General features: G+C 27.2%; 1 protein-coding gene across 1 annotated transcript in view; it reads left to right on the top strand.

Annotated features, from left to right (window-relative positions):
- Fas3 (fasciclin 3) overlaps positions 1–23,587 on the top strand; it is a 354,642-nt gene that overhangs the window by 202,502 nt on the left and 128,553 nt on the right. The window lies entirely within an intron of this gene.

Raw genomic sequence — 23,587 nt, 5'->3', positions numbered from 1 at the left:
CTTATCATGAGTAGAAGAGACATAAAGTGGAAACAGTTCAAGTAGTTCTTGGGAACGTTGGAAATGTAACCTTACTGACGCCATCCTAACCGTTGTTCCCCTCGTTCTCTTGTACATATCAAGACTTGTGAAAAAAGATTGAAAAGTTTTTCCATACAAATGCAACGCGAAGGCTCAATTTAATGAAACTCGATCATCACCGTTTATTTTAATTTCTTCTATCCCATAATATGAAGCTTCATATTATTTTTTTCATTTATAATTTATGGAAGTACATCGTATTAATTTATGTAGTTTCAAGAACAATAGCTTCAATCACTGATAATCTTATAATGAATTTATTATGCTATGGTTAAACATTGAGGGCTTGTTAATTCTGCTTAATTAGAAAATGTAGAATTTGTAAAATTATCAAATAAGTCTCGATTCTATGTAAGTTCATGATTTGAATTCTTCAAATACGGCAAAATACAAATGTTAAATATTTAAGAATGAAATATTCAGAATATAATTTATTGAAATAATGATGGTATACATGCAGTTTTTGTTATATAACTTCGATCAAAAGTTGTTAAATCAAAACATATTTTATTTCATGAACCGTAATTGAAGTAGTTTACTGGCCAAAGAAACCTAATATTTTTTTCGAATTAAGATAATATGCCTTACTACGTATATTGAAAAGATTTTCAAAATACCGATTGTTCAGAGTTTGAAGTTAAGAACACTGCATATTTTTAATATTGCATATAGTTGATAAAAATTGATATGAAAGGTGTAGTATTATAGTATTTTTTTAAAAATCTCTAAATATAATTTTATAGAATAACGTTTACAATTTATTATTAAAATTTCAAATAAATTGAATAAAAATGTGAAAAATTAAAATACTTAAATCTTTTTTATGCCTTAGATACAAAAATTAAATGATAATATATTTGGCAAAATGGAGATTAATTATTAATTCATTTTACAAAATATTATATTTTATATGTACTTTCCGAAAGTTCTACTATCATTTATTAATTTTTGTAAAATTTATCTGAAAAAAAGTAACTTGTTATCTAAAGAATTCACATAGAATAGATTACCTAATTGAATTACACCCAAGATCATACTTTAAATGAAATATTCTTTATACAGTAACCAATGACTACTTATTTTTAAGATAATTAGTTGTACATCACATTTCTTTTGTAAAATGTTTATGTATTTTTAAAATATACAGTGCGGTAACTTACTATCATAAAATTCATAAGTCGATCTACTACATGAAATTAATGGAACATGGTAAATGCAGAAAATTTTTGTCGACTTATCAGTTACATGTAAGTACGTAATAAAATAAAGAATAATTAGATTATTGGTAAGAACATTGCAAATTCAAAAACAATTTTATAAAAATATTAAATCGTTTTTCGATGAAGTATATAACTTTTTAAAATACTTTACATTTTTCAGTTATTCAACAGATTATTCTTTATTTATTAGGTTTTAATTTATACTTCAGAAAGATAATTGAATAAATTAAATATAAAATTTAATTATTTTAAATTTACATCCATTAAGTAAAAATGTGAAATCAAACATTTGTTTTCTGTTATGATTTTGATTTATTAATATTAAATACATTGGTTCTTTAATGATCTAACACGATTTTTTGTGGCATCTCGAATTGATAATTAGCTTCGACATCTTTTCAAAAATAAATCTTATTTAAAATTTCAATGTTATGAAAGTTTTTTCATAGTTTTGTATAAACTGGAATTTGTATGCATTGTCAACTTATATATGTTAAATAAATTTAATATTTTGAATAAACAGGAAATAAGATGTTGAAATAGATTTAAAACATTTGCATTGTATATTTTGAAAATAATTATTATTACTCACAAAAAGTTTTTTGCAGCATTTAGTTTATAATATTATCTAAATATGAATATACTTTCAGAGTGATACAACAAACACTGATAACAATAATTTACTTTTAACCTAAATATGATTAAAGATTTCTTTTCATTCAATAGATAAATAAATAGTGTAAAATATATAATATGGACATTAATTAAAAAAATTATTTAATTCTGAAAAAGTTTCCTTGGACATTTAAAACAAATAGGAGGTGAGAAAATTTTATAAATTCATAAAGGTACGAAATCTTCTTAACAATATTGTTCACTATCATACTAAGTACAGACCATGTTTATAGAATGATACGTTTAAAACGTGTTTACAATAAAATGTGTTGATCTACTGCCAATCGATATCGTTACATACTTAGCCGAAATTTACTTTTAGGTATGTTTTAAGTAATAAGAATTTCTTCTATTTTCTAACGTGTAAAATCATGAATACAACAGAAAAATATTACATATTTCGTATTGATGATAATTTAATTTTTGTCATTTATTGAAAAATGTCTATAAATGTTATTCGATTTAATATTTACAATTCATTATTTAATAGCCAAATTATGTTTATAAAATATGTTACAAAAAATACAGCTATTCTTTTAAGATTTGTATTACTTGGGAATAGATATATTCAAGAATCGTATAGTTTATTGAAAAAAAAACGTAACAGAAATAATAAAGTAAAAAGATTTTAACCATTTATTTAAATACTATGTGGTATAGTGGTTATAGGATTACTATTTTATAGTGCGGAAGTGAATCCAATCAAAAGCATATTTGTATTTTAATGCAGTTTCAAACGTTGAGAAAAAGAATATTTTACTAGTCGATATTCAATTAGAATACGTCTGTTTTTTCATAAATTCAGAATCAAATAAAATAAAAGATGCTGAGGTGCACACTTCAGTCAACGAATGCGTGCCACATGAACCATAATAGCCTTTTCATTAATGCCATTACCCTCACCGCGTTTTTCTATTATGATACAGGAAGGCCCTTCTAGATTTTTAAGTCAGGCTTTCAAATGTGTTCTTATCTATTCTCTTTTTCTCCATCCCTCACATGCACTTACTTCTTTTTTCTATTCTATTACTAACATGTTCCTTATTTAAAAAAATATATATATAACATAAATCTTTAATAGCACACAGTCACACACACACACAATTTTGTAAAAGCATATAATTTTTTGTCTCAATTTGTCTTTGATGAACTTTCCAAATATAGTTGGAATGTTTATTACGTTCGACATTCTCAGTTTTTCTAAAATTAATATTTATTTTTAAGTGGTTGATAATCATATTCATTTTGTGAATGAAATATTGTAATTATAATTAATTCATGTTTATATGTTACGCTTGACAATCGATGGAGATATTATCTTTTGAATTAAATATAACAAAAGCAATCTTATTAACTTTATAAGTAGCTAGTGTAATATTGCTTAGATAATACAAGCGACTATCCGATAAAGAAATCTAAATAAAAAGACAATACAAAGAATATGAGAATGATATAGAGAACAACGAATTGGCAGAAACAACTAAATAAAGATTAGTTATTTGTAAAGACTATTGTTTTCATTATTATTTGTGATTACAACGTTGAAATGATTTTAGTAGGATGTAATAATAATACTCAGAGTACTTATTGTGTCGAAAGAGATAAAAATATATATTAAATAAGAAATATGTTTTTTTTAGAAATATACTAAATTTAAAAATTACTAATTATTTAAGACTTTATTATCAATGAACAGGTTAAACAATATGAAGTATGAAAGACAGAAAACTGAATTATTTTATATATGATCTCATTTCATATTATATATATAATATTCGAGTAATTTTTAAGTGTTCGAATATAAGATATCTAGATATAAATTAACTATATATGTAACTATTGAATGCAAATGGATTAATTATATACTTATAAAATGATAGAATTTATTATTTATTTATCTTTTTATACTTTATTTGTAATAATCAAAAATTTATCTTTAAAGACGAAATAATTTTCAATATCCTTTTACATAGATTTTTTCAAATATTTTCAGTAATATATTTAATAATAAAAATAATTATTCTAAGCATGTACCCTATAAACTATATTATAAAAATTAAAAATAAATAATTTATTTTATATTTATTTAATGTATTCGTTAACTTTACATCGCAAGGATGTATAATTTAAAAATACAATCGTATTGATAATTAAAACTAAATTAATATTTTTAACAGTATTTTAGATAGTATTTATCATTTGAAATTATTCGTACAACTTAATACAATATTAAATAATATTTAGTTGTTAACCTGTAAACTTTTGTCAAATAACATCGATAAAAATGATTTTCAGAATAAACGCGTAGCCTATTAAAGTATTATAACTTTTTAGATAATTCTTAGCCGTTATAGAAACTAAAATATTTAGGAGACATTTATATGCAATTTTTTGGTAATTAAATAACTTTAAAATATGATTTTCACAGGATTTCATAAATTCCCTTCAATTGCTATGTTAAAAAAATTTGGCGTTACTATTAAGTACTAAAGTTTCTTAGAACAATAGTTTCAACCAATTTATCATCATGTTTCTTCTATAAGCGTAACGAAGAATATTTAATTATTATAATCATAAGAAATATTACATTTATGTATAAAATGATTTTTGAACTTGTACCAATATAGATGATTTATTTATAATCGATATATTGTAGGAATTCTATATTCTTAAGAGCATTTTTTATAATTGAAATATTATTATATCAATTATTATATCAATCAACCAAATAATTCGGTATTTAACCAATTGTAAATATCATTAGAATTTTATATGAAAGCTACTTATGGTTTAAATGTGAAAATTCTTATATAAATTTCGTTAAGATAAAGGATTTTAATGCTGAGTTGCTATAGCGTTGATAAAGGATTGTCAATAAAGTTACATATAGACACATCACATGTGTGAAACTCTCAACTTAATACTAAGTTGTATACAAGTAATTATGGAGAATTTTGTTTCTTAATATACAATACGTATATTAATTTTTGCATTTTAGTCAAATTTTGTCACTTGTAATATAGACTTAATCGACAAGACCATTTTGCTAAAAGAGACCAAGCAAACGAAAGGTGTAAATATTACGTCCATGCAAATCTTCTTGATACATTGTGTAAGAAAGGGAGAATATGAGAAAGATAAAGGATTTGCTAGGTGGCAAGATCATAATGGAAAGAGAGAAAAACATCGATTAGGGAACTACGTGCTTCTAGTACTTACTTTGGTCTAATGCGCTTGCCGTAAAATGAATGTGTCGATTGACCGATTAATTCTAACAACTCGCCAGCCACCGATAATGTAATTTGTTCACGAATTCTATAAGTTTGTAATTTTTTAAGATCAAATAAAAATCATTACTTCGGAAGAGTTTGAAGAATTATGCGGATGAAAGTTTTATATCATATTTTATGTTACTTTATTTAGTTTATTCGATGCATATATATATATTAATATTTCTTTTAAAGTTTTGCAGTACTTAACATTGTCAGCATAAGTGACAATCTTATCTATGGTTTGAATTACGTATAAATTGTTTTTAGGGGAAGAATATTTCTTTTTTAAAGAGTGCGCGAACTCATTACAAAGTTTCTCTCGTCATATTTCTTCTTACGTAGAAATGATTTACTCTTTTTGCAAAACCTATTATGAGAAATCGAGAATTCATTAACTTGAGTTTGTGGTGGATTGCTTGCTCAGCAGTTGCAAGGGCATTCGTACGTGGATGAGAAAGTCAGGATGGTAATCAAACCATGATCATGTCGTTAATTGTGGCCAAGCGATTGCAATTGTGTTATTCGGTTCACTTTCACAGTTTAACTTATTTACATGATCGAATATTAATGACAATTTCTTTTGTTGACTCAGCTAATATAAAATTTTTAAAATATAGACATGTATAGAAGGAAAATTATTTTCATACAATTCATACAAAAAGATAAAGTAGGAATAAGGAAGCGAATGAAAATGGACAGACGGAGTATTAATGAGTGAAAAGGGAAGGATTTCATAACTGCGAAAGAATGGCAATGTGAATTTTCCACTATATTATAAAATTACATACATTATTCATCTATAAAAAAACCTATAAAAGAACTAACGTATTATAATTTTAAAGTTGAAAAAATATCAATGTTATGACCGTAAACTATTAATTGGTATCAATATTCAAAAATTTAATAATGTACTAATAAATGTTTTACACATTGTAAATTTATTTAAGTTTAATTGTAATTTTATTCAAGGAGAATGCTTATTCCAAGTTTTTCGTCCACGATGAAAAGCATTAATGCAAAGCAAACAAGAGAAAAATGTTTATATGAACTTAAAAATATTATAACCAATGAAGGTATTACTTTCGAAATCTACATATACAAAAAACCTTGATTATTTATGTGTGTTTAGTCTTTATACGGAATCCATCATTATAAATTACATTTATTTTCAAAGACTGAAAGTTTGTAACTTATAACAGTATAACATATGAAAGTAATAATAAAATTCTTATTTTATTTTATAAATAAAGTTTAAATAAATAAATTAATATTTCAATGCATAAATCAGTTAATCAACTACTCTATTCGAAAAAGGTTATTTCATTTTTCAAAGAAAAAGTGAATTCAGTAAACAAAAAATACTATTGACAATATAATATATGAAATAATATATCCATTATTTAATTTAATGAAAATAATAATAACAGGGTCAGAGGTAAGCATTCGTATTAATTGGGAAAGGTTTTAAGCTTAAATTCGCAATGTTAGAATGTGTCGCAATGTTGAATTTGATGTAATTTAATTACGGTTAGACGCTGTAATATTCTCCCTATCAAATCAAATCAAGTTAATACAATTAAATACGCTACAGGCATACTTCGAACTGAAGGTAAAGTCAAGAGGATCCTGAGACTTGAAGGTTGATGTTGAATCAGGTTCGTGTATTGCGTCCCTCCTCTTTTTTGTATAGATGGTTGAGTTTATTTTGATATCGGCAGGACGAGTCGCTCTCTTCCAGAATATTTGTACTTACTTTAAATTTATATTAGAATTGAAAATGAACATCAATCAAAAGTGAGAAAAATTAAAATACTCCGGATTTGTAATCTCTGGCCATACTACCGAACATCGACAAAATAAAAACATACGAATAGATATCGTCGGACTTGAGCTAACTATAGATACAAGTTCCGAAGGTAATTCCGAGAAAGCAGCGATAAGAAGTATAATCGAAATATAGAGTACGAAATTTCTTCGCAGCTTAGTCGCTTTATAATATAGTCATTGCAGCATAGTCAGCAGATATAGGCTACGAAAAAACTAAAGCAATTGGAAGTCGTAAATGGCGTTGGCATTTTATATTACTTAGTTGAAATGCTTGTTCTATGGAAATGAGAAGATGTTGATGTGGGGATTTTCTGCAACCAACAGATCATTATCTTTGCTAACTTGAAAAGGCGCTATGAGTGGAAGTCTCGATCGTCCACAATTGATGAGATATGCAATTCGTTGCGCCACTTGAAAAATCTATTCATCTCCACAGACTTTTTGCGCTCTATTGAATTGTATATTAAAGAATAGAAAGAAAAATGATCGAAATAATCGATATCTAATGAATGAATAATCAAAGTTGAGAATATTGTGTATGAAATCCCGACGATAAAAACCTTACAGTTGAAGAGCATATGTAACTCGGACTCTCCTCCTCCCACTAAATCCAAGTCCACTTCTGTGAATCATTACCAAGTTTATTAGTAAATATATATTTTATATATATAAGATGTCTATTTAAGATTTAAATATTAAATTAAATGAATTTCAAATAATTTAGTTTACTGTAGATTCTTAAATGTATTTTATTTTGTTAATCATTTGCGATACAAAAGATTTACATGTTTTAAATCTGTTTTGAAACTATTAAAATCAGAAATTATAAAGAATATAAAAACATTTAAAGACAAAATTTTTTATATTTTTAATCAAAAGATACATATACACAACAGAAAACGAACACGAAGGATCATTTTATTTATTTTAAATAAATTACAAAATGAAGGATATATTTATTTAGCGATAAAATTAATATCTTCATTTAAAATCTGCTTTTCCTGTGCATAAATAAAATATATTTCCATGTCGGAAAGTCGATCGTGCTTATACAAGGTTGACAGAAAATGTTGGCAGCGAGTTCACTGTTGTAAGCCGTAGGGTAAAGTGCTTGTCATCACCGATCAGTATTTGACTTAGTGATTCCGATATTGATTTTACTAATTAGCCCACTGTCGGCAATTGGCTCTCCACCTTCCGATACATCACCAATTGTTTGCAGCTTCGGTTTAGCCTTGCGAGTTGATCAGCATCCATGCCACGTTCGTCCTTATTATTAACACATGAACACTTCAGGGAGTTTTATTTTATTGCGATATAACACAAAGAAATTGAACTCGTATTCAAATCTATCTCTCTTTATTCTTTTCATCATTTTATCATTATTTTTCTTTTTTTCTATTAATGTAATTACATACATTTTCAAATATATTTTTAAATAATGTATATAATTATTTAAACGTGTTAATAAAGTATATTTCATTTTAAATGCATAATTATGTTCGTACATACACAATTTTCGATTATTACAATATTTAAAAATTTAGTTTAGATATCAAAGAACATTTATAAGAATAAATTAATTCAAACAGAGACATGAAACATACATCACTTAAAATGATTAAGATAATTAAGCAGTGATAGAAATAATGAATTAATGAAAAATAACTGAAATTTATGTTCTTATAATAATTATCGTCAAAATATAAGAATGAAAGAAAGAAGCTAAACTTTAACTACATTTTGATACGTTGATTTGACGTTTCATGATTTTTGCACGTTCACTTCGATGCTTCACAATTAGATAAATACTTTTATTTGTCCTCGAAGTGCAGAAAACTCCTAAGCGGAACTTTTATTATTTTTATTTCAGTTAGTTATCAGTTAACAAGTGGAGATAAAAACTTTTCGAAGGAGACCGTGGATTTATTAAAGCGAGTCAATCTTTCCACTTTGTCATTTAATTTTTCTTTTTTTCTACAAAACATCATCTTGAGCGATTAAAGTATTTATTGTGCTTCACAACCCGCAGTTCTCAGATCTTCTAATCTACGTAATGAGATATGCTCTTTATAAAAGCTTTAAAGTTTCTTGGAAAGAGCAGTTGCCGTAGGTCTTGCAAGTAAATATTGCACGGAATACAGAATAATAATAAATAAATTAATATATTAATTTATTTATAATTAATATATTAATAATTAATATATTACAGAATATAATAATAAATTAATGCTCTCCTTCTCTCGGAGACCTTATTAATTTTTTTAAAGTATTATTAAAGAAATATACAATTTTTATGTATTATTAAAGAAATCCACAATGTTTATAATTTGTCTGAAATATATTTTTATGAATGTTTATATTAATAATTTAGTTTTTTTATTTCTATTGTTTTACAATCAAAAGAATTTTATGCAAATGAACTTTTATTATTAGGGAATCATCTGTTATTTTTACATATTGTTACTGGATCTTGAATGAATCCAATATATTTATTGATTAATATAAAATATGTTCTGTAGAAGAAATAATTTAAAATATTAAAGGACACTGTTTTATTGAAGAAATAATATTTTTATTGTAAGTGCAATGATTATTTATTCGTTATAAAATTAAAAGGTTAGTGCAATAAATATAAAATACAATAATAAAAGCTTCCTTATATACTTTGTTGTTGGAAATTCTGAGTAACAATGTGCTAAAGTTCAAAAAATTTAATTTAAAAAATTTCATATCACTTAATAATATAATTACATCTGAGATGTAAAATCAATTTCCGTAATATCATTGTTAGAATGAAAGACGAGAAAATATCAGTAATGTATTCATTCGTATAATGCAATTTTAATTAAAACTAAAAAAAATTTAGGCCAAGTGTATGAAGAATAACGTCACATTGACGTTTCATTTGAAAAAAAAATGGGTAAACCATTATTTTCCGAAATTTTACGACGTAGGGTTGGTGAGAAAATTATTCAGTAACATACACCTTGTTACGTAGTAGATAACGATTGATAGCTTGTATAAGTTATACCTCACTTTTTCTCTTGTTTTCCCTCTCTTTTTGATGGCACCCATTTCAGCAAGTTGAGCAGACAGTTATAATTAAAACAGCCTAACTGAAGCGTACCTTCTAAACTTCTTGTAATGGAAGCTATCAGTAAGTAACAGTCGTTCTAATGAGAATCGTCTAAACCCTCTACAGATCAGACACCAATTATCCCCTAAATGTTTTCCGTCTATGTATTTCATATTTCCTCGAGTCTTTAGCCCTCTGTACATCTCTGTATCACTTCTTCAGCCTATTTCTCTTCACAAGAAATTTAATTAAATTCCCAATATGGAAAGGAAGAAAATGTTTGCATTAACGATAATAAGGTTCGTGATAAAATACTCATCAATCATTCATTACTTTTCATTTTCAATCGTTATTAATTAGGAACCTCTTAACGCTGCCATGGATATCGTTAAATAGTTATCTTATGTCAACAAAGAAATCGAATGTTAAAACAGTAAGGTTATGATTCATCAGCATTGTCGTTCTACACGATTATATTTATTATTTTAAATATGTGCACACTTTTGGATTATATTTAATTTATTTATAATTCATTTCTATATTTTTAAATGTATGTAAATTTGAGTCATAGTAACATTTAATTTAATTTAAATTAGATAATTTTAAATACAAATATATTTTTTAATTAAAATCATTATTTTTATTATTAGAATAAATTAAATTCTACTATTATTCTTGTATTATGTAAGAAAATGAATTTACGTCATAATACAGCAATTACAAAAATATACTTGAAAATTAATAAAACTAAATATATCGAATATGAGATTTACACTTTAGCAAATATTTAATAATATAATTAATTTTATTTTGTAGTTATATATATTTTAACGATAAACATGTCTGTCTTGTATTAAAAATTTTTTTTTATATTAAATTCTATTGATTAAACGTTTTATTATATTTCACATGCTAAATTTTCTAGTTGACTTCAATAAATTACTTTTATATTATATTAATAATATAAGTATTGTGAAATTGATAATAGATTTAGTAAATTCATAAACTAGTAATTACTTAGTTAATATATTTTTATTTATAGTTTGAAAACGAGTTGCAATACTGCATGATAGAATTAAAACATAATAATCTTAGAATCGTAACCAATAATAATTTAGCTGGTTCCTATACGACTGAGTTACTTCAACGCGATTCTGCATATGTCAATTATTTCAGGGGGTAAACAGCATGTATTTAAATTTCGATATTGAAAGCTACAAACATTTCTAGTAGATAAAATAAAATAGAATAGAATGTTATAAACGTTGAATGAAAACAGTTAAAGGCTATTCTATTATTATATTGCCTACTTTTTAATATATATTTGCCATTTCTTCTGCAAGGCGAAGCACTTGTCATTTGCAACGTTCTGGCACTCCAGTGCTGTATACGTTAGGTCGACTAATATAGTGAACATGGTGCAATAACATTGGTACAATGGCATTATTTATATTTACCGTGCTCTAAGAAAGTAGACATTTTATAATACACAAAAACTTATCTCTTAATGAAATGCAAAATATTATAGTCATATTATATATTAAAATTATAGCTGAATAAAATAAACTTGTATAATGTTAATATTATTATAATGACATTGAAAAAATGGAAAAGTGGAATTAAAGGATAGAATTTATTATCCAACCACCTGTTTTCAAAGTACATCATTTAATTAATCAATTTTATCTCATTTCTACATGATGCATAATTTCCCCAAGAATAAACTAGAATGCAAGATTGACAGAAATGACATATATATTTAAGCGAAATATCACGGTCGAGTTGTCAGGATTTATAAAAAATTTTCTAAAAAGGTTCGTGGACGCGGCAACATGTGGACTTAATTTCAGTGATTTAATATTTTAACATTTATTTAGTGATTTAACATTTATAAATAATTGCCAAGTAGATTAGTATATAGCTCAGAGCTCGATTAATGTTCATCATTATAGTAATATGTCATTATTTTTCATACCTTTATTCTAATATTTGCCATTCTAAATTTTATTTTTATGACGAATTCTCGATATACGTAGAGGGAAATGTTGCTTTTTAAAACTTATTTGTAGCGTACACAATAACTATGAATTCAATCATGAAAGCAGAAGAAGTTGGGTAAACCTAATTTTTTCTGAAAGTTCAATTTAAATTTTAATTTAAAAAGTTTAGTTTATGTCGGCCGATTTGCTCATGTTTAATATCATAATGCGTAAATGATAATGATCAAAATAAACAAATGATAGCTTTCGTAAAATCTCTCATAAAATATAAAATTTATATGGTAAAATAAGAAGTTTTCATTGATTTGCAATATAAGCATAATCATATTAGTAGAATTAAATTTATTAAGTAAACGTTAAATATTTATATTTCTACAAATGAATTTGAAGAATTTTTCTACAATTTTTTATACAATTCTATACAATTTAATTTATATCGTATTCATGCCATGTTGTATTATTATTATATAGACATTCTAAGAATATATTGACAGAATTAGGTTTATTAAGCTCGTATAACATATGCGCCCTTACAAATTCTAAAACTATAGAACGGTGCTTTTAGAAGAGCGTTTATCATACTTAAAAATAAAGAAAAATCAGGAATATAAAAAATGAATAAAATTTGAGAGGGCAAATATCGATTAAAAAGAAAAACGTGAATAATGCCAGTTATAATTTAATACGAAATTAACGCAATCGTTAATCGCGTATTCATGAGAGAATATTTAAATCAATAAAGCAATTTGCGTAAGTAAAGAGGTAAATCAGTTATTCACTTAGCTAGACCCTATTAACATCAGCAAATGTTTTGAGAGTAAGTAATTCGTGTGTGCATTGTATTCTGGATTCATCCTTACTAATGCCTGATTGTAAACGTGCTGATTAATAAAATATTTCTATTTAAGGATTTTAAATTATATATTTTTTACCTTGACAACTTTTATTACAAAAAATAATGTCGTGTCTACAATTTTATAGATTCAATTTAATTATATATTGTATTTTTATAACTTTGTTAAAAAAAAAAAAAAAAACTTTACTTTATACTGGTCAATCGTAACATAATGTCCATATTATGTTTTATTGTATATTATGATAATCGAACAGGAACATGTATTTTCAAATGGTCACGAGAGCCATTTCTTATTGGAATCGAAAGTGCACAAGGGCCTAAATGCAAGCATGCTATTTGTAATTTTATTTGAAAGTGGACAAGATGAAGAACATGTGTTACCAAGTTCATAACGCTGACGGTTTTTTTTATTTAATACGACACGTGATTTATCATAGTCAGGTGTAGGTGTCACGTGAGAAACGATTTACCAGGCTTTTACATCGTCTTGTTTTTAATTTTGGCTCACATTTATTCTTATGTTTATTCGATGGTTGCGCACGCGAGATGGCATCTTATATATTACCGAAGACACTTCCATGCGATGCATGCGAATTTTCAATGATTAAATATTTTCTCGACAAATTCTTTTTCTAAAATTATTGTTTGTTTGACGATGATACATGAGCAATTCATGTATGCGACTTCAAAATGTGTTGTCCGGTCCCATGTCTCGTTAACAATAATTTTTACAACGTTACACGGAAATACATATGCATTTATCTTCGGAAGGACTGACACCAAAGCTGTGGCTGAACCGGGAAAACTCTTCCTCTGGAAATCAGCTGTCAAACTTGATGTCAGCTGCGCTCAGTCAAACTTAGTTCGACAATGTCTCTGAGACTTCTTGTCATGCTGGATTTTCATTATTCCTGTATGAATAAAATATATGTATTTTCTATAAACAAAATTATCAAATTATTCAAAGAATTATAAAGTATATTCGAAAAATTGCGTTGTAGTATGAATTAGCGAAGCAAGATATTCGATCTACACTGATGGCTATAAATGCTTTCTTGAATGCAATTTAACTATTTCACTCATATCTAGCATAATTCAGTTGTATAATAATAGACAGGAATACTTAATAATATCACACGTTAAAAATTTTGACCCTGTATGAAAAAATGCTATGCTGCTTTAAAATTACATTTCAATTCAGTAATGTACTGTTTGGGATCAGACTAAAAACCCTCCCTTTGATGGCGGGGGAGGGGTTGGTGGCAAGTAGAAGGGGGCAATGCAATTATTCAATACTACAAGCAGTCTTTTTTGTCTTTCCTTTATTAAATATAATTATATTTTTATTAGAATAATTAGATTCATGGTAAAATATTCTAAGAATAAATTGAAATTGGAAATAATATTCTAAATTATATTTTTTCTTTCAACCTAATTACATTATAATTTAACACATAGTTCATCACCTCTAAAGTGTTAAGCAGAAGCATCAAGTTCGTGTTTAAAGATATGTTTACATACACACACATAAGTTTCATATGTACAGGAAGTTTATTGCGTGTATCGAAAATATGGAGTCTACGCGCTTATTCATAATCAATTGCGCGACGACAATAGTATTCAGGAATCGTCGATGCACATGATCGTGAAACCCAATGACCCAATGAAAATTCAAAATTTACGCGGCTAGGCGGCCACAAACGTTTTCCGATGGCCGCAGCCCGTTGTCGCTTCAATGCTTTCCCTGGCGTAACAACCAGCAGACGAGACACATTGCGTTATGATGTTTTTCTTTCCCAGACTGATTCACTGCATTCGAGCGGTTGTTCATGTGCCTCTTAATTTAGAAAGAATTTTTTATTATTTACACTTCGCTTTATGTTCGAGATGTTAAAAAAAAATGACGCTTTAGAATGTAATATGTTATCCATTCGTCATTGCGTTTCAATTTATAACTTAATGAAAAGATGGCATTTGGACTCCTCCCCCATTTCTTAAAGCAAAAATATGTAGAGACATATATATCTATCTTTTTTTAGATAGTTAATCAATTAATTAACTAGTAAGAATACAATTTAATTTATATTTATAGGCGATGACAATTTCCATTATTTGTGTAGAAAATATTCAAAGCTAACCACCAGTAATTTTTTAAAGACTCGTGTGCGGCTACACAATTACGAAGCGAGCAGAACTTTTTTTACGAAGTATTTTGTTTTTAGATTTCTCAAAGCAATTTATGTAAATGAAATTTTTTATATTATTATGTGGTTCAAAAATAAAAAAAAGACAATTACAGGCTGATTTTGTTTTGATGATATGCAAATCGTAATAATATACATCGCATAATTTATGTCTTTGGAATATATTAATTTTATATATCGTTCCAACAGGGTTATACTTTTTAGGTTATACTTTTGAAAACATTTAAAAGTTTACGATTGTAAAATTTCATACGCATTACGATTTATATATTAATGAATATGTAATACTTGGACACGCGTCTATAGAGAAGGGAAGAAAAGTCAGAGGGAATCTGAAGGCACAATTTTTCCAGTAAATCAGAAACGGAACACGGCCTGTCAAGATCAATCACCGCGGCAGTTACAGTCATTAGACGAAAAATAAATATAAAGAAGCAACAAGAAGCCAAACGTGAAGAAGAAAGTGGCGCTTGAGTTGGGTAAGAAAATAAGAGGTAATTCGAGAAAAGAAGAGCTAGCTGAGGACCGCCAGTCATTTAATTGCAACGCGGATTGATCGGAAAAGGCAAATTAATATCGGGATTGGATCGTTTTGGCAGCTGGCATGGAGGGGATGATGGCAGCTGGAGGGGCCGGTAGAAGGGTCGGGAGATAGAAATTGGGCGTATCGGGAGAGAAGCAGACGCAGCCTGTCATTGATAGTTGTGATTAATGTGCGAGCGTACAGAACGATAACTCGATTATGCGGACCAGCGAGCGACACCGTTTCTCACTTCTATATCGTGCCTTTGCTACATGCTCGAGTTGACTCCAGGATCTGACAGCAGGCCATCTCTTGCTATCTATCGATACGCGATCTATTAACATGATGTCCCTTCCCCTCTCTTTAAATCGTTTTCTTGTATTGCCATTCGATAAATGCACTTTAAATGCTTAAAACACGTGTATGCACAAAATCTCGTCATATAAATCGGCACTTTTTATTATTCATCTAAATGTTAAATTATTATTAATGAATATTTCTTAATATTTAAGTGATTTATTCGTTATTTACCTAGATTATGACGTGGCTTAAAATCAATGCTGATATTAAAATTTAAAACACAAAATTAATTTAATAGTTATCTGGAAAAGGGAAAATCATGTTGTTTTCATCCAATGTAGATCATTTATCTCAGTTAAGCATACTCAAGTTAATCCCATACTACATTGACATTGATAACGTTACTTAATTTTTTCATATTTAATAATCCAACATGATATTTTTACATACATAATATTTTTATATATTGTGAAATTTTAACTAACGATTTCAGAAATTTGTTACAAGTTTTTGTTATATGAAAATATAAATATACAGCCTAGAAAGATAATTTATAATCTTTGTTTATATAATCTGTCATTTGAATAATAGTACTATGTATATTTGCACTGCAAATATTTACTAATAAAATATTTTAATTAAAAAAAAAATTGTTAGAAAATTTAACGGTATTTCACAATAAAATTATCTTAACTTACAAGAATATTTTAATATAATACTTTCTTTAAAAGAACTTTAAAAAATCCTTAAAGAAATTTTTTTTTTTTAAGGAATTTAAAAAATTATAATACAATATCTGGTTATTTTAATATTGCACATAAAGGGATTTTTTATCTACGAATTCCTACGATCAACTGAAGATAATATAATTATGAAAATATTTTAAAATTTACAAATCTGTAATATTATTCTTGAAAATAATATGATTTTTAATCTAAGACTATCATTGAATTTTCTGGCGAATTGAAAAAACTGATTTTATTCTAGTGAATAATGTACTTAAAATATATAGCAGTATTCGGCATTATTTCATTTGGCGCACTCCACCCTTTATATTAATGATGATAACTAGTAATTTTTGTTGTTTATTAATAATCGATAACTTCATTAAAGATTAAATAATTGTATACTATATTTTGTATCTTTATTTCATAACCTTTATAATATTTACCTGCAAAATTATGTATATTTTTTAAAAAATTTAGTGCTTGTGAATGAAAAGTTCATAAATTTGATGACAATTAGTATTTTTATAATTTCTCAATCTGAAAATACTATAATTTTAATTAATAAATGTAGAAAATTCTTTTAATTTTCTAAACATTTGCTTTAAGAAATATTTTACATAAGTCCCCCTTATGTTTTAAGAACAGTGGAACACTGATCTAAAAAACCATTACCATAAACAATAAATACAGTAACTGCGTAATTAATGTTGATTAATGATTTCATTTATTATTTAACATGATTATTTTTTATTGTAATTCTGTTATTATTTATATAAAGTTGAACATAGATATTGAAAATGATTATTAAAGAACTGTACATACATAATTATCATAAACTAAAAATAATCTTTGTATATCTAAATGTATATGTTCGAATTATTTGTAAATAAACTTCATTAGTTATTAAATGAAAGTGTTTATTTATAAATTATAGAAACTCGTGATTTAGATCTTTTGTAAAATAATTCTTTTTATCTATCGTTTTCAAATTGTTTATTGTACGAATAATATATTTCCCATTTAATTTTTCATCAATACATATTTACTATTCAAGCCTGTTATGCAAAATATAAACAAATTTTCCACAAATAAGCAATAATCCACAAAAAAATACTTCCCGATAATTCAAAAATATTTTATAAATAGGTAACTTAAGCATCAAATATGATTTTTTTTTACGAAAAAGACTTCGAATTCTATGTGATCAGTATACTAAAAGAGAATAAGCAAATACTATTGTCTAAGCTCTTGCTGCTAGTTTAAAATACCACGTGTAGTTACAGAAAAGAGAATGACTTATTTGATTAATGATGGTAAGCGAGAATACAACGTTACCCGGAGAGTAAGCAAGTGCCATAAAAAAGAGAGAGAATTAAAGTATGCTGAATAATTTATTGTATTATGCGAATAAACGAAAGAAGAAAATAGACAGTGTGTGTGTGTGTGTGTGTGTGTATGTCTGTGTGTGTGTCTGTGGCTGTGTGTGTGTGAGAGAGAGAGAGAGAGTAGACTATTATAAAAATTACCAAAATGGATGAAATTAGAGGGAATTAGCATATTTTGTTGTTTAATGCATGTTTGATTAAAGTGTTGGTTTGAATTATATAATAGAAATTTTTCAACGGGCAGAAGAGATGCATTATTCTAAAATCATTATTGTTATTTTACTTTCTTTAATAAGGTACTAAACAATTTTGTCATTATAATCCGAACATTATATAACTCTCAATTGGATTTATCCAATGAGAATTTACAATCAACATTCAATTAGGTTGCCATTCGTATATTAATTCAATGTGAATGCTATTTAAAGTTTCAAGTTTTTAAAATTTAAAGTTTCATTCATCGTATTTAGTTAAATTAAATTTAAATCAATACAGCACATCAACTATTATACTTTACTTATGATAAAAGCTTAGTCTTAAGTATGTGCAATAATTGATAAATAGATTAACGAAAAATATTTTTACAAAAAAAATAAATGCAGGTACTTTTAATATTTATTTTCAAATCTTCTAGGTGAAAAATGACTTTAGGAGATTTACAAATCATCCAAAATAGATCACGACTAGACTAAATTATAATTATATACAAATACGATATAAAAATCTATTAGTCATTTGCATCATCTCAAATGAAACTGTATTTCTTTTGTGGAATTATTGGACAAAAAAAATTAAAAGATTTTGACTTTATTTTAAGTTTATTCTAGCTTAAATTCTATTTAAGTTTACAATTATAGTAAATGCAATAAAAGAATAACGCACGTAAAAATATTTTTATTGGGCAATACTTGAGGAGTTTTATTTCATTGGTTATAATGACATAATGGTTGTCTGAATGAGCGTAGATTCGTGCACATACTTCGTGCACATTTTCGTGCATAGATTTGTTACCGATAAGTAAAAAAGCAGATGATGATTACTCAAAACTCGACTATTAGGCATCTTTGTTTTGTTTTTGATTTACGAGCCGCATGACTGCCCGACTTGTGTACTTTATAATCTTACGTGTTAGGCAAGCGAAGAACAGAAGTTCAAAATACTTATAAAAGTAAGGTAGAAAAGAAATGGGAAAAGGTGAAATATAATAAATATGTTTTACGCGTGGGCGGTAACACTATAATTTTTATCGATATTGAAGTCTGCTATAGCGCACACACATGAAACATCGGAATATCGGAGCATAATTTTAAATCATGGAATTATGGTTGTTGGGAAGCAATTTCTGCTAGTGCACTAATCAATATCATATTCATTAATGTCACTGATATTTGAACATGATTTAATAGTTTCGATATATATACTTCATTTCTTTCGACAGTATTCCAGTCTTTTGTTACGTTATTTTTAAGTGTCGATAATCGGTTTGTTATTCTATAAGATTCTTCTGGCAAACAGTTGTATTTCAGTACTAGGTTTATTCGTATCCAATAAAATGTATAAAAATGAATAAAATATCATACAAAAGTAGCATACAGAACAACATATGTGAATAAATATGCCTTTAAATTACAATATTGAGAAGCAGCTTAAGTAATACAAAAAAGCAAACCATAAAAAAATCAAAATAGTGATAATAATTAGTTATTACTTATTTATATTTAATATTAATTTAATATATGTTTATCTGTACATAAATCGAAATCATTTTTAGGGAGTTTTGTTTTATACAATCGATTTATTCTAACTATATGTAAAAAGAAATTCTGTTTTATAAATTATATTTTTTTATACTATAGATAAGAATAAAATTTATTTAACGTGTTTTGATTATTAAAATCAATAATAAGCTGCAGAATAGACTATCCTTAATTATGGCAAAATTCTGCGTGCGTTCCACAGCAGAGAAAATTGCATTGCATTTAAATAAAATCGCTCTCAAATATATATACTTCCACTTGCACTTTTCAGCTTGAGCAACAAACATTATTATCATCGACAGGAATTGAAAATAATACAATGGCAATTTCCTTTCGGTTCTCTCTCTCTCCTCTCTCGCATATATATAAGAGAGAGAGAGAGAGAGAGAGAGAGAGAGAGAGAGAGAGAGAGAGAAAGAGAGAGAGAGAGAGAGAGAGAGTAAGAGAGAGAGAGAGAGAGAGAAACGAAAAGAAACTGCCATTGTATTTTTTTCAATTCTTGTCAATTATAATAATGCTTGTTTCTCAAGCTGAAAAGTGCAAGTGGAAGTACATATATATTCAGCTTTTATTCTTCCTATTCCTCTTTAATATTTATTCTTTATTATCGTTTTCTGCATTTGTCGTTACTCTTTTTATAAACCATCATTGTATTCCCTTGCAAACGATGAAGATTGAATGATTCAAATTAATCCAATTCTGCCGTTGATTTATTAATTGTATAATGAAAATCACATAAATCTGTTTGCTGATATTCTACTATGGCGTGTAGAATAGTTTGTTAATGTCTTTATGGTAAGTTTTTCATGTTATTAATTTATTGTATATAAAAATATAAATTTTATTCATTAAAATATTTGAACTGCTAGTACATACAACATATTTTCATTTTTTCTATACGGATATGATCAATCCAAATTTCTAATTCTATATAAAATAATATTAAAAATATTATTATTTATTTGAATTTATTATAATTTAATAAAAATTAGAAAATATAAAAATCGTGACATTTATAATTGCCTTCATACTAGCAAATCTAATTTATAGTATCTTGCAACTAAAGTTAGCCTTAAGTAGTTTTCTTCTAAATAAATATCTTGTATGAAAAACAGACTCGGGAAGAAGAATCTTCGAAAGTTTCTCACTTTCTCGTCTAGTAATGCAGGATACAAAAAGTCGTTAAGCGCTTTATCGAATTTTTTAGAGTAAACTAAAAAAAAAATAAATAAATAAGAAGAGACCGTTGCTGCTGGTATATGTGCGTATGAGAGCAGCGCATCGAGAAGCTCATGCTTACTATAGAAAGGAATTAGGTAAGAGAGAAAAAGAATAAAATCGGCTTAGTCACTTGGGAATCGTTGCGCAGAGGTACACGAATCGGCCCCGAGTACTTGTGAAGTTCGCAGAACAGTTAAAGCTTTTTCCTTTCCCGCTCGCTGATTCTTTTTCGTCACGAGACGTGCGTCTCGAAGGTAGGTGGGGCTCAAAGTTTCACTCGGATTTCAGAAAGAGAACATTCAACTTGACTATAGAACACACGTATAGTAGCATCGGCAGCTAAACTTTTTTAAACTGACATATTTATCGTCGGTGCATCACTAGCTACGTCCTCAGGGCGTAGGAAAAAAACATCGTAGACGTAGAATAGATAAACTGCTTGCTATGAAAATTTTTATTATACTTTCATGTTCCAATTGCGGTAATTATTCTAATTGTTAAGCTTTGGTCGTAAATCCACCTTCAATTTCATATGCACCTCAAAGCTTGTCTCGATGTAAGGGAGAAAAATTTTTTTTTGTGCCTTGTGATTGAAATATAAAACAAAATTATTGATAGAATTTTTTATTCCGTTCGTCAGACTAGGGGCCATTATAGGTTGCCAGAAATCCCAATATTGAGAATGTCTATTTTGAATTAAAAGTTTCAATATATAATAGCTTTTTTGGATCTGAAAATCATCCACTTTGCTCACATTCTTTCTCTTTATTATGCATTTTAGTATTTATTTTCATAGAACATACTGAAATATAATAACGGAAGTTTCACTTGTTTTACAAGTTATCGTTCGTAATAAATTTAATATACTAATTGATTGTACCAAAAGTAGATGAAATACATGATCACGGTAAATATACTCTCGTCACTTGTATTGTATTCAATATAAACTTTCATACTATTATGGTTGATTTTTTACTACTGACGGATGTACACATGTTTGCTTTGATTATAATTGATTATCTTCTAAATGAATCGTATTAATGTATAATGAATTGTATATAATGAATTGTTTAATATTTGAATAATTTTAAAATGCGATAGTAACATTTTAGACAAAAAATAAAATTACGTTGCTGAATAAAGCTATAATACTTTTTATATGGGAAGACATTTATAACCTTAAAAAAAAACAACCTGCAGATTGAATTAGAATACTATATATGTAATTTTATTTAAAAATTGAATGGTATGGAAAGAGTTTTATTACTTTCAATTTTTATTCTTCGTAGAAGTGCCTTCTACTCTTTTCACGTGTCATCATTTAAATCTCATACGACTATTAAAAGTGACTATTAAAAAAAAAAAAATTAAAAAATACAAAACTAATTAAATCTGACATCTATTAAAAGACACACAGGTGTTGGAGCTGAAATAATAAGAAAGCAATATAAAAGTTGTAGGAACTCATGGAAGCTTTGAAGTATAATTCTCTTCTCTCCTTCTCTTTCTGTTTATCTTTACTTTTTTTCTTTTTCTTTCTCTATCTCATTATCTCTTCTGCTTTCCATTGTCTTTTAAAAGAAAAACAGGGTTCTACTCCATTTAGACTAGCAGTGAATGGCGTTCGACAGTTACAGGAGGCATTTTTTCTGATATCACCTGTCTCTCTCTCTCTCTCACATTATCACTCATTCTCTCACTCACTCTCTCTCTCTCTCTCTCTCACATTATCACTCATTCTCTCACTCACTCTCTCTCTCTCTCTCTCTCACATTATCACTCATTCTCTCACTCACTCTCTCTCTCTCTCTCTCTCTCTCTCTCTCTCTCTCTCTCTCTCTCTCTCTCTCTCTCTCTCTCTCTCTCTCTCTCTCTCTACTTCTTTTTAATAGAAAATGACAAACAGTAGCTTTTCTAAGATTTTCGATGCTACTAGCAGAGGTAATTGGATTATTTAAACTTTTCTTCACGAACTTCCTAGAAAAAAACTTGCATCTTTGTTTTCACTACATTCTCGTTTTATCCCTTTCTATAAATTTTTTTTTTAAATTAAAGATATAAAAATATTGCTTAATTAATTAAGCTGTTATAAATGTTTGTGAAGCACATGCCATTGGTCGACTTGTCATTGCTTACATTTTCAAAACGTATGATAAGAATATCGTATTCGGTAAATAAATCATTGATACAAGTCGATTAATATAATCAAAGTACTTTCAAGAAAGCATGAAAAAATAGTTTTCGTAAAAAGTCGCTTCTTAAGCGATAGTTAATCTAACGGCTCTAGAAAACAGCAAACGTAGCTAAGTCGGAATATATCGTGACGTGACTTTACCGCGTGAAGCCCTTAAGAAAAAGCGTCGGAAAATAATGGAGGAAAGTGATTTCCGGGAAGTTAAAAGCCGCGGATCAAGAAACTCGCTTTTACCTTTCGACCTTTACTAGTCCTTTGCCTCTTT

This window comes from Ceratosolen solmsi, unplaced genomic scaffold, assembly GCF_000503995.2.
Source record: "Ceratosolen solmsi marchali unplaced genomic scaffold, CerSol_1.0 scaffold47, whole genome shotgun sequence".
Classification (NCBI taxonomy): Eukaryota; Metazoa; Arthropoda; class Insecta; order Hymenoptera; family Agaonidae; genus Ceratosolen; species Ceratosolen solmsi.
This window is presented reverse-complemented; position numbering and strand designations above follow the sequence as displayed.